Raw genomic sequence first — 12,185 nt, forward strand, 5'->3', positions numbered from 1 at the left:
ACCTGAAGGCAAGCAAGCAGTCTTCCGGGGCCCTAGTACGACCAAGTCCTAAAGGTATTCTTCAGGGTCAGGGTAGCCTTCGGGTAATAGTGAGATCTGAGCTCCTACAGAGTCAGCTTTGAGGCTGTTGGCTCTCATGCTCAGTAAGAGGCTTGGATCTTTGAACTTGAGCAACAATTAATCCTGCACACACAGGAAAGGTGACGGTTGACAGGGAAGGCATACGTTAATTTTAAAATTTCAGTGGTAGCTGCCATCTATTGTATCCTTATTATGCGCCAGGCATAATACTAAGCAATTTACATGCTTCATCTACATTGTCTCAACAATCTTGTAAGATGGGAACTGTGATTATAATTAGCTCTTCCTTACAGGTGAAAGGAAGAAAGAATGAAACCCAAGGCTCAATAAGGGAAGTAACCAGTGAGAAGTCACAAGACCAAACTTCATGGAACTAGGATTTAACCCCAATCTCTCTGGATCTCCCAAAATAGCTCAATAAAGTCCCCATCTAGAAGTCTGGTTTAGTTTAGGTCTTTACAAGGCTGTAGAGTGGAATTATTAACCTAGAAGAACGAAAGACTTTGTATCTACAACAATGTCATCCAAACCAAAGTTTACTCAAGAGGAGCCTAGTGTATGCATCAAGGATCTAGAAAAAATGGTAGCATGTCTACTTATGTATAATGCCATTTTTAAGAGTTTATACATGTGAGGTTCATAACATAAATATTAGTAAGTTCATATGTACCTCATTTATAGATGTACAGATGGCAGGTGTTCTCAAATTTACCTTACAGACAGGGATCAGAGAGATTCTATATCTTGAGTTGCAGGCTTGTCTGGTGTTAGAATTGAGAAAGACGTTTGAGGCATGACTAATCCCAAGTCCTGCTTCTCACAATTTTGGCTACGTGTTCTCTGTTTAATCCCAAGAATTCTTGTAAGCTTTGTGAATTTATAGCTTTACAAGTTTTCTTTGTTGCTCTTTAACAGCAGTGGAGTCTTTCTTAAGCTTCTGGTATACACAAACCAGTTTTCAACCAAGTGAACCCTATGTTTGTTCCATTGAGTCCATGAATTCAAAACATGTACAATGTAGTGGGTAGCAACACTGCTCCAGATTGCTTCTAGTGGCCAGACACACAAACCTGTTAAACCCAGCAAAGCTCCACTCAAGGACCTCAGAGCCTCATGAGAATCCTGAGCACACAACCTCAGTGGTAGCTAACATGTATACTCTTGAGTCTGCAGCCTAGTGATGACCTCTTCAATTTCCATCTCTTCTGACCTCAGTATCTTCTCCTAACTTTTCTGTTTGTGTTTATTCATTGAAAGTACCTCCAATCAACAGAACAGAGCTGAAGAAGGAGACTGCCAGGCACTGGCAGGCAGTTGGTGAGATGACAAATGATATGAGTTTTTCCCGTTGGCTTGAGGGTAGGATAATCACGAGGATCCACAAAAATTGGAGCTATGACTGACAGAATAAGGGGTATTCTTTGAGGTTGAGTGTAGTCCATCAAAAGCACTCCAGCTCCTCCATGAGTGATCCTGTAGTCACGATGACTGTCCTCTTGACTGTCATTATTTAGTAGAATATACACAGCTTCTAATCCTATTTCCAAATTTCTCTAACATGGTGTTGTTTTTATTAACAGTTGAGCACCAGTCTTAGCTGTAATAGTTACCAAGAGCAACTCATCCACTTGGTTTCCCTTCACAACTATATTCTAGGGAACCACTTGAGTTAGCAGTACAAGCAGGTATATCAGAAGTGAGATTCTGCTTTGCCACTCGCTAAAGAGCTGCCACTTGGAAGGGGCCATTGTCCCAGTCTATGAACGGGGCTGGTGCCAGTCCCTTAGAGGGATGTTGTACAGATCAGATAAAACGTGAGTAGCATGGCCAGCTCTGCTCTACACCACTATCCTGTCTCTGTGACATGTCTACCATTGGTAACAGCCAGAGATAGTTCTGCCAGAACTTTGAGAATTAAAGACCTCCCCAATCCTACAGAACTGTCTCTCAAGCAACATTTGATTTGTTTGGCATAAATTCTACCACTCCTCAGCTCCCGAGTATGATGAAATTGAAGCACAAGTCTAGCACAAAGAGAGGGACAGAGTTCCAGATACCAACAGTTCGTTTGATGTGTCTCTCTTGGTCACAGCTCCCACTCTCCTACTGATATACCTGGAATCACCTCCCAGAGATGCTACTGAGGTCTTTGTTTAAAGTTGTTCCTGAGGAAGCCCAGTTTTAATTGCCATTACCCTAGCTACAGTTTTGAAACAGAGAAGCTCATGAAGAAAGGATGCCAACAGCCAGATCATAGAATTCTTGAGCTATTGAAAGCCACACTTCTAAGCCCTCTGCCATTTTTCCTATACCCTTCTCTTCACAACAGCAGCCTCAGGGAAATCATGTTGCCTGTTTCTTTTGTGGATGAGTACATTCTGTTAAGAATATGAAATAGGTCAAGTCAGTAAGCCAGAGAGAATTCCCAATTGTTTATTGTACTGTTAGCAGTACTGTGTTAACCTCTGCAAAGCAGAGCCACAGTTAGAGCACCATTCTTGCTCTCAAGTTAGAAAGACAAGACATGAGAAATATGGGGCGATGGGGTTCTAACCCATGCCATTTTAACAGAAGTAAGTCTTCTCACCTCTTGGCCATATGTCATAAAACCTGTTGAGATGGTGACCTGGTCCCTCTGTCTAAATGGAGCCTCCGAGCCTCTGAAGCATTAGTGGGCAACTTACAGAAGTCTATGAACAGCTGTCCTTGGTCAAACCTTTACCTTAATGGTTGTCTTATATCCTACCATCTGCTGCCACAAACCTCAAGAATGCCTCACTGGTCTGAGCATTCAGGAAAGCAGTCTGTTGATATATTAATTTGTTAACCACTTTATGACACTTGGCAAAATATATGAATTTTAAAGGTAAAGAATTACATTTTGGCTCAGGTTTCAAAGATTACAGCCCATGATCCACTGGGCCTGTGATGAGGCAGGACATCATGCTAATAGAAGTGTTTGACAGAGGAAGCTGCATTCTTCATGGAAGCAAGAAAGTACAGGTTGGGGAAAAGACCAGGAATGAAGTATATCCTTCAGGGTAAACCCTCAGCTATCTATTGCATCCAAGTCGGGCCTCTTTTCTAGTTTCTACCACCTTCCAATTGGGTCATCAAGCCATGAATACATAAAAAACTATCAACAGAACTTGCCAGAAATCATACATAACAATGCCAATAGTCTTAGCTCTGAACATTGACTGCATTGTCCAAGTCTTCAACCCATGCCTGGGAATGGAGAGACACAGTGTCTAAACTGCAACACTTGACAGAATCAGAACTGAACCTGAACAATGACTGTATTTCAAAACAATTCCCTGGGATTGACCTGAAGCAAGTCTCTGGCTATGGCCATGATCAATATGGCCATATGATCCCTTAGCTCCTTTTGTCTCCACCATGCATTTCTTACTCTTCTCCTGACAGCTATTTCCTAGTAAGCACGTCTCAGGCTGACACAAGGAAACTCAGTTCAAAACACAACACATCAGAAGCATCAGTGGAGGCTCACAGAAGGATCTACAATGAAATCTTTAAACACCCAGACTTACTGAACCAGAATCTATAGATCTGGAGTTTGGGGAGCACAGAACCATACATTTATAAGCCTAATGGGTATTTCAAATACACCAGAGTTTTGTTCAACTTTTCATTTGGCAAATGTCAAACTTACAGAAATAATAATGTAATGATGAGCACACCCACATACTCCTCATCTAGACCAATTATGAACATTTTGCTGCATTTTCTTATCTTGGTCTCTCTCCTCCTATATCAAAAATAATTTGGAAGTAAGTTGTAGACATCGTGACACTTCCTTCTTCAATACTGCAGCACTTGTTACCTAAGAATAAAGATGCTTTCCTACGGAGTCTCATTACCATGATCACCCCTGAGAAAATGAATATCAGTTTCATAATATTATCAGAGTGTGCTGTCTATATCTAAGGTACAGGTTCGTGTTGTTAGACCAAGTGTTGAATTTTCTCAGCTACAGATATGGAATGGGTTCAGAGATAGAAAGAATCTATAATACTTAGTAAAAATAAACAGGGGACTCTTCAATCAAGAGCTTGGATCTTAATGAGTTCGGAAAAGTTAAATAAAGAGGAGAAAGAGTAGGGCGTACTCAACAGAAATATACAGAACTTACACAGGAACATATAGAATAGGAGTCACTGTGACCTTTAGTAACCTGGTGTCTGAGTAGAGATGGCAGGCTGGAATTCTCTGCAGTATTTTAAAGCATAAAAAAGCTGGACACGCCTTATGGTACCATAGCATGTATAACAATTTAATATATATAGAAATAAGATATAAGAAGATAGAGCAATTTAAACTACCAAAAGACATGGTGCCCATACTCTAAGAAAAATTGGGCCACTGGATTTGTAAGAGTTCTGTGGAAATTTTAAAACACATTCTGGTGAACTTTCAAGAACAATGTTTGAAGATTTGGGGTCAGAGTTAGTTTGGAAAATTCATCCCTGATTGAAATAAATTCAAATACTGATTCTATAAACATTCTCTATGCACATATTATGTGCCAGGTTGCCAATCTAAACATAGGAAACAGAAGGTCTGAAAGAAAAATTAGACAAGGTTCCTGATGGAACTTTGATTCTTATGAGTATGTGTGTTGGGTGGGAGGGGGCCAAGAATGACTTGATAGTCAAGTAAATAAGTAAACGAGGAAACATTCGATTGCTGTTGATATGGTTCCCATGAATATAAAAGGAACAGGTTTCATATTGATTGACAGTTACTTTAAGTTGGTTATTCAGAGAAATTAACATTTAAAGCAATGTTAAACCAGAGCCAGCTACCAACTTCAAAGAACAGATTGTCAAAATTTACTCAAGTTTGTGAGCTACATGATATTGCTGTGGTGACTTTAAATAGTCCACAGCATTGTATTTAGACAAGTAGGCAAATGCTAAAAGCCATGGCTTCCTTTTCCCAGAGAGGTGGATGTTAAATATGTACCAGCGCACTACTGCATTACAATCAGACCTCAAGGACAGAAAGACATGGATGTGAACCACCAGGAGAAAATAGCCAAGAAAGCAGGTCCATTGTTCTAAGAAGGACAGTAATCTTGCAGGTTTGGAGAGCACAAAAAGCTAGTGTGTGGTGATGCAGAAGAGAGAGGCACAGGTCAGGACAGAACTGAGCCGAAGCATGGTCGTTTGGAGCCATACTGGCCCGGTATGAGTCATTGGGGTTTTCATTTAATTATGATAGAATGCACTGCATGTCCCTAGGTATGTGAACAGCATAGTTTGAATCATGTCTTCAGAGACTGCTCTGATTGTTGCAGAATAGTTTGGAGGAAGAGTGACAGAGAAGAATAGAGCTAAGAGTTTAGTGCGTATAAAGCAATGTATGTAAAAATTATTCATTGTTGCGCTGCAATGTCAAAATATTGGAAACAGCCTGAATGCCCATCAATAACAGAGAAAGTAAATTCATAATGGCGTCGTCATAGAATGGCACTGCTCAGTGGTTATTTAAAGAAAATGAAGACAGTCCTTACTTACCGTTAATAAAACATCCCCAACTATTAGTAAAGATAAAACTGAATCTAAATAATGCTGTTATTTTTGTGCAAATCAGTAAAGATATAAATTATATTTTTTCAAAGAGTCGAGTATATGTACATTATACATTATCTGATAGAGATTTTAAGAAATGAAGGATCAAATCCTATTCCACTGTGATTTTTGAAGGTTAAAATGGTTGTCAAAATTGCCAATCTCATGAGATTTGTCTTCCCTATTGTCATCTTTCATTTGATATGCACTTTCAGAAATAGAGGAGGTGTAGTATTGTGTGAGATAGCTTTCACCTTATGACCACTATGTTTTATTAAAACCTGAAAAAAGTTTAAAACATGTATTTGGTTAAGTGTAGAGGAATTTTAATCCAGCAACATGGCTGCTGTGCCAAGGGATCCCAAATCTGGCTGGAATGCAGACAGGCCACACACCTTTAATCCCTCTGTCTCGAATACAGACATGCTCTTAGTCCATACGTTTAATCCCTAATAATGATGTCTAGTTGAGGGGCAGACAAAGTGAAAATCAGAGGGAGATTTTGAGAGAATGACCCAGAGATAGGATACGCCCAACTCTTAAGAGAACAACACAAGAAAGAAAGGGGACTTAAGAAAACAGCAGGGGACAGAGAGAGAGCAGAGGTGGGGAGAGGGACAGAGGGAAAGGTGGCTGTTTTGCAGGGACAGTTGTACTGAGATAAGTTGCAGGTAAAGATAGAACAAGCCAAAGAATGAGAAGGATCCAGATGATCAGGCCATATTGTTTAAGTTAGTATGAAGCCAAGCAAAGCAATTCAGTGAGAAGTCAATAGAATACAATTTGAATTAGTCAGTTTGGAGAGGAATTTTGAGCCAGAATGGCTAAGTTGAACCAGTCATCCTGAATTCATAAAGAGCTAGAAAGGGTGAGTTAATCTAGCGGTAAGTCTCAGAGACTGAAACATTCTAGGCTTAGATCGGACTGTACAGAGGCTAGGCACTTCCAGGCCTAGACCTAGGGATAGATAGAATAAGAAAGAAATGTTCTGCGCTCAGCCCAAGCCATGTATTAAAATAGTTTGGGTACAGTTCTCATCTCATCTTTTCATCTGAGAAAATAAGAGTTATTTTTACAGTTAAGTATTTTAATTGAATAGCCAGGTAGGTAATTGATAGATAATAGATGGAAGATAGATAGATTATAGATAGATAAATAGGTGCTCATACATACATACATACATACATACATACATACATACATACACACATACATACATACATACATAGAAAAAATAGATGATAGATGGATAAATATATGATAATGATAGAGGGGTGGATAGATAGATGATAGATAGATAGATAGATAGATAGATAGATAGATAGATAGACAGAGTGACTGACTGACTGACTGACTGACTGACTGACTGACTGACTGACTGACTGACTGACTGAAAAGAGATAAGCTCTTACCAAGGCCATACTGAGGTTTGCAGCAGCTAGAATTAAAACAGTAGTAAAGATTAGAAGAAGGGCTTGAGATGGATTTCTGAGGCACGGTTGATAGGACTTGCCGTTAGATTTTATGTTCATGAGGATCCAATTACTAAATAAATAAATAAATAAATAAATAAATAAATAAAGCAAGGCAGGCATCCTCCATCCTCATTTAAGCAGTTAAGTGCAGTTGCTTGAGCAGTCCTGCCTGCCACAGATAGCGCCCAGAAGAAGTGGCACCTTAGGAGGGAAAATTAAGATTCTGGAATCCATCACCTATAAGAGGTTCTTTGGATGCTCAAGTGAATGCATCACCCAGAAACTTGGAGATCAGATCTGGAACTGAGAGTGGGCCTGATGGCTTTGTGCCAGGAGGCTACATACCATCTGAGGTTTAAGAAGGACAAGGAAGGCCTTTCTTGTTTGCTTGTTTGCTTGTTCATTTTGAGACAGGGCTGTGTAGCCCTGGCTGTCCTGAACTCTCTGTAGATCAGGCTGGCCTGGAATTCAGAGATCCGACTTCCTCTGCCCCATCAGTGCTGGAATTAAAGGCATGTGCCACCACCACCAAGTGAGGAAGACACTTTAAGGGATTTAAAAAAAGTGTGAGATGATTCTGGAGCACTTCGAGTTCCTTTTTTGTCCCCTTATCTCCTAAAATTCCAGAGGCATTGCACAATGAATAAACCAACCAGGATGTCAGAGAGAAGCAAGGAACCCAAGAACATCAGAACCAGTTTTGTGTTTAGCATCCTGGCACCTCCTTATCATGTATTTATTCAAAGTCTTCCAAGGGTGACACTGTCATGGTGCCACCAAGAGCAGCTTTCCACCTGTACAAGGTCATTCAGAATGTCATCAGCTACACATCCCCCTGCTTTCAGTGGGAGGTGCGTAGGCACAAAGTAAGTTCAAATAGGGGCAAAACTGAAATGATTCTATTTTCCTCCCCAAACTGGCAAATCAAACCTTAAAAAAAAATAACTCAAAGAGAAATAGAGCTAAGCTATTGAAGATGGCAAGACAGTGACCTGGTCATCTATGGGATGGAGAATAAAAGTGTAGGTGACAAAAACAAGATAAATGGAAGTGTGATCAAAATAAAAAGCTTTGTGAGATCTAATGGTTGGGATTCACTGCCTGGGATTCAGGCTTAGCACCCAGCAGGGTTTGAAGTGAGCTCAGCTGTGGGGAGAGGAGCACTGTCTCTGTGTGTTTGCAGAAGAAGCCTGAAAACCCAAGCTCTGCACACACCAAGCACACTGCTCTTCAGAGAAGGCATTCCCCAAGCACTGCAGGTGAATGTCGGCCTGTTAGCCTCGCATCCTCCCTCTGTTCTAAAAATGGATAATTAAATTCTATCACTCTAATGAAATCCCTCCTGTATTTATACTGCAGAGGTTGTTCATGGTGAACTCATGAGACTGGGAGGAAGATCACCCTAGGCCGGGGTCATCTGTGTAGCACAGGACAGAACCGAGTTGAGCCACCAGTGAACAAGTGTGAGCCCCAATGCAGCTCAGGTGAGATATGTAGGACCGAGCTGGAATAAAACTAGATAAAACCAGCTCAGGTTCCTGGGATCTTAGGCTGGCCCCCACTGAACAAAAACTGCCAGATAATTGACAAATGTGTACTTCATTTGGTGTTAGGAACATCTGGTCTCCCTTCACCCTGGAGAGATACACACATAAATTGCTAGGTTAATAGCTCTCTTGTCTCTTCAGAAATCTTCCAGACAAGATAGAGCTGTGTATGAATGTATACGTCATCCTGCTCTTCTTCGCTGCTATTATTGGACCTATGACTGACAAGAAAGGAAGACGGTATGAAACATTTGCAAAACGTGAAATGTATTTATTAATGTACATTTGTGGGGTTGTGTCAGGATCTGAAAGCTGGGTGTATAGAATGTTATGAAAACTCTTACTGCAAAAAGGAAAAAAATTAACTGATGTTCCCTCTTTGGGTATGAAGAGATTATCAATACCATTGGGATCTTCTTAACACATATAGAAGTTTCCAGGGGTCCTCAGGAAAGCAGAAGCCCAGGAAAGGTTGATTTCAGAATCTGTCTCATTCTGACCACTCTTCCAAATAGACTCTTGACTGACTCTTGCAGGGAGGTCATAAGAAGGGGAGATCCAAGCAGACACTGAAGTGTGTACATTCAGATCATAAACCTACGACAGGAGCGAGGGGTAGGTGGGGGAGGAATGAATTAAGGGAGGGAGCGTGACAGCCAGATGCGCTGATTCCCTAGTTACCCGTGCCCTCCTGGCTTCTCACCTGATGAACTTTTCACACCAGAAGAGGGGAAGCTCGTCAACTTTTCCCCTCTCTGCACCTTCTATCTTCTCCTACTTCTCACCTAATGGATGTGAACTCAACCTGGACTGGTGTTGTTCCCATTGCAACTTTCTCTACAAAGCTCAGGTGTCCTGAAGTGACTCAGGAACCCACGTTCACATAGGGAGAACGACCTGTTTCTGCGGCAGCCGTGCCTTCAGAGCATGGGTATGGGGAAGTTTCATGACTCCTTCGTGATTTGAGCAGCTTGGATCTTCTCCCACTTTGTCTCTCTAGGACAACTTTTCAGTGCCCTCTCTGTGATCCACTGCACCACAGCCCCCACCACCTAGAAGAGAAAGGAAGCATAGGAGTTGCGAACAGCTCTGAGCAGGCCTTAGCACCATTCTGTAGACTCAACCTCACCACAGAAAGCAAAGACATTTTTTGCAAATATTTCTCATTCCATCTGCATACGTAGGGAAATACAGAAAAGGGGCTATGTTGAGAGTGTCCAACTTCTCAGGATTTCATGATTAACAGACGAGATAACCAAATGCTGCAATTACCTGGCAGGGTTTTTGCATTGCGCAGTAAGCCCCTCTCTTCTTGAAACAATGCATTTGAGTGTCGCCTGAGCTCACACAGGAATTTAAGACCTTTAGATCAGTAAGCCAGCTAAAGCCTGGACATCAACTCCGGTTTAACCACCATTTATTTTGCAAGCTGTGTTGTTGTCAGTCCTGTGTGACAAATTTACAAAAGAAGAGACACAGCCAAGCACATGAAATACAAGATGATTCCGTCTTAACTACTTAAAGCCTATTACCAAAATAGGTGTGCAATGTTGCTGTTATAAATATCATCCTTAACACCTTTTGATTCTTTTTACTCTGAAGTGTCCAACCCATTATGGAACAAAGAAAGGCCGCCTTTGAAATCTCACTCACCTCAGCTTCCTCGGAGATGGATGAGCCCCCTGAGCTCAGCTTTATATAAAAGCACGGCAGTGCACGGCTGTAAATCTGTTTCACATCAGCTTTTATGTGAATCAGGCCTGGGCTGGGCTTCATTATCTTTTTTTTTTTCTTCTTAGCTAAAAATAATAAGAAGGAGTCTCCATCTAACTCCAGCTGCTTGGCTTTGTAAATAGCACACGATCACTTTTGCACGAAGAAAGCTCTTGGGAAGCCTAGGACCCTCAGACTTGGATCTGTTACTACAGTATGTGCCATTGACCTGGTGGGGTAACTTTTCTTGGGCCATCTTCCTGCTCTGTGGTCTGTGCCATGCCTCAAAGTCTCTGATCCACACTGCTTTGCTCTGCAGGGCTCCCAAAGGCCCTGACTTTGAAGTGGTAGGTACCTAAAATGCTCATGTTTATACGATAGGAGAAAGTTTAATCGTCTGTTTCTCAAGCCCAGTTTGAATCTCCACAGAATTATACTGACCAGGTTCCAATTTTAATTAGTAAGAGTTTTGGTTCTCAGCTGGAGGGTGGTGGCACACACCTTTAATCCCAGTATTTGAAAGGCAGAGGTAGGCGGATCTTTGAGCTTGAGGCCAACTTGGTCTACAAAGAAAGTTCTAGGACAGCCAGGGCTACACAGAGGAACCCTGTCTTGGGGATGGAGGAGATAAAAAGAGTTTTAGTTCTCAAATAGATCACATTTACAAGTACATTGTACCTGCCCAAGTTCAGTCCTTTTTACTACCAGTTAAGGGACTGAAGGGATGGGAGCATGTGTGTGTGTGTGTGTGTGTGTGTGTGTGTGTGTGTGTGTGTGTGTGCAAATATATGTATTTTTTTTTCTTTTCTTTTTTTTTTTCAGAGCTGGGGACCGAACCCAGGACCTTGCGCTTGCTAGGCAAGCACTCTACCACTGAGCTAAATCCCCAACCCCAAATATACGTATTTTTAATCTTGTGTGTGTTCATATATACAAGTGAAACAGGCGCATCTCCAGCATACATGTGGAAACCATGACACAACCTTGGGTGTCTGTCCTTATCTTCCTCCTTGCCCGAGACAAGGTCCCTAGTGATTCACTACTGCTTGTGATAGGATAGTTGACCCAGAGTTTCAGAGGGATTCTCTTGTCCCCACCTCTCATCTTGCCATAGAAATGTTAGATTTACAGACATATTCTAATAAGTCAGTTTTCCATGGGTTCTGGGAATCTTTGCTAGGTATTCATGCTTGCATGGCAAGTATTCTACTGAGCCATCATGCCAACTCTGGGATTCCATTTTAATCAAATAATGGTAATTTAATTTGATGAACGATGCAGAAGAGGAAATGGCTAGGGAGCAGGCAATCAAGTCATTGGTGATAGGGTCGAGACATGAGGGTTTGAGTGTTTTGTTTTGTTTTTCTCTACACTATGGTTTCCTTGTTTCTAAAATGACAAACTTTTATCAAGATCCATCTGACTCTGGAAGTCAATGTACTTATTGTCAGTTAAACCATAACATCAGCAGAAGAGACTCTTCAATTATCAACTGTGTTTCAATGGGCTTGGATCTCTGACAACTGAACCTATATTTTTTTTTCTGTGTTGATAGATGATTTCTCTAGAAGAGATATTCAGGAAAATGAAACCTAAATCAGAGCTGAGCAGTGTCTATGTAGCAACATCTTAGCAGGGTGGAGTGTTGCTAGGTAGACACTCTGAAACAACCCATTCACCTCTGGTCCCACCTAGGTAGCAGCTGAAACCAAAGTTCAGATGTTCCAAAGGGAATAAGCCACCAAGTACCCAATGGCCAAGTAGAGAGGAGTTTC

General features: G+C 41.3%; 1 protein-coding gene across 7 annotated transcripts in view; it reads left to right on the forward strand.

The window, feature by feature from the left end:
- Positions 1 to 12,185, forward strand: part of LOC148004006 (uncharacterized) — a 65,694-nt gene that overhangs the window by 19,068 nt on the left and 34,441 nt on the right. For 3 of the 7 annotated variants that reach the window (XR_015627092.1, XR_015627093.1, XM_087564011.1), the window contains exons 2-3: positions 8,510 to 8,634; positions 8,839 to 8,937. The exons of the other annotated variants lie outside the window; for them this stretch is intronic. The gene's annotated coding sequence lies outside the window, so the exon portion shown is untranslated. The remainder of the gene's footprint in view (positions 1 to 8,509; positions 8,635 to 8,838; positions 8,938 to 12,185) is intronic. 7 annotated transcript variants of the gene reach the window in all.

This window comes from Rattus norvegicus, chromosome 8 (genome assembly GCF_021556685.1).
Source record: "Rattus norvegicus strain SHRSP/BbbUtx chromosome 8, alternate assembly SHRSP_T2T, whole genome shotgun sequence".
Lineage (NCBI taxonomy): Eukaryota > Metazoa > Chordata > Mammalia > Rodentia > Muridae > Rattus > Rattus norvegicus.